The sequence below is a fragment of the Chinchilla lanigera genome, unplaced genomic scaffold (genome assembly GCF_000276665.1).
Source record: "Chinchilla lanigera isolate Chin_1 unplaced genomic scaffold, ChiLan1.0 scaffold00006, whole genome shotgun sequence".
Lineage (NCBI taxonomy): Eukaryota > Metazoa > Chordata > Mammalia > Rodentia > Chinchillidae > Chinchilla > Chinchilla lanigera.
This window is the reverse complement of record NW_004955407.1, coordinates 25,531,011-25,532,134: the sequence shown is the minus strand read 5'-3', so window position 1 is coordinate 25,532,134 and position 1,124 is coordinate 25,531,011. Positions and strand designations below refer to the sequence as shown.

At 52.9% G+C, this 1,124-nt stretch overlaps 1 protein-coding gene across 1 annotated transcript in view; it reads right to left on the bottom strand.

Moving 5' to 3' along the window:
• The window catches only part of Jam2 (junctional adhesion molecule 2), a gene marked incomplete in the record, with an annotated part of 67,661 nt that extends 67,417 nt beyond the window's left edge, over positions 1–244 (bottom strand). The window contains 1 exon segment of the mRNA XM_013503918.1: positions 1–244.
• Between the last annotated feature and the right edge of the window lie 880 nt (positions 245–1,124).

Genomic DNA, 1,124 nt, shown 5'->3' with positions numbered 1-1,124 from the left:
TTCAAAGGCTGGGTGGGTTAGAGGGGAGGCGTGGGCGGGACGCGGTGTCCGCCGGGTCCTAAGCAGGGGGGCCGAGGCGCGCGGAGGGGACGGGGACGGGGACGGCCTGGCGCGCCCCCCGCGCCGCGCTGATCCGCTTTGTCCGGCCGGCCGCCAGCTGTCCCCGGTCAGCAGCGGTGCGCGTGGGAGGGAGCGCTGGGAACTCCGCCTGCCTTCTTCTTCTCTTAGGCACAGAACTACCCCCCACCCCAATTTTCACCCTGGCCCTGGGGTTTTGGCAGTTTTCTACCCAGGGGAGCAAAACCTCGAGGGAAACGCTTCGAGGCACTGCAGTTGGTGAGCTCCGCCTCGGATGCGAGAGGGGAAATTAAAAGAAAAGAAAAGCGATCCTGTCTGGTGCTGGAAGTCAGGTCTCAGGTTTTTCTCTCCAGCCTTGGCCTGGTCTCAGTATAACCTTTGTGCTCCCTGGAGGACTAAGGTGTGTTTTGTGTACTTCGCTTTTTGGTGTGTCAGGAGTTGGAAGTTCCTCTAACGGTGTGAAATATTCATGGTGTTTCTTTCCCGTTATATAACTGCTGCCTGTGGAGTTTTCCACATGTTAAAACTCCACAGCTGCCCTTTGTCGGGTTTATTTTTGGTCCACGGTGCTTTTAAAAAAGAAACGCGTTATGAATGCTCTGTTGCTTGCTTTAAAATTGACCCGCGCTTAACTTGCACGCACTTAAAAAGGCTAAGCAGGGGATTTTTGCATTTGCTCCTGGGGACCAAAAATGTCTGGTACAATCAAGAGGATCGAAAGATTTGGATAGAGCCCGTCCTCAGGAAAGAAATTGTTATGCATTAGCTTTTTAAAATGGTAGAATAATGCATACAGTTCTGTGTCGAAGATAGCTGATTTGGTAGTATGCATGTAAAGAATTCAGCCAGCTCTCTGGACAAAGGCGACTAGAGTTTAGACATGCAGAACTGTGAAGAATGAGGCATCCCTGCTGTTGCCTTGGCGACAGTGATGAAAGCTTAGTCCCCACGGAGAGGAAAGAGGGAGCCTCGGGGCGGGGACGGAAAGTCAAAACGGCAAAATGTGAGAGCTCACTCTCCCGGCAAGTGAGAGGAAGGGGCATAGA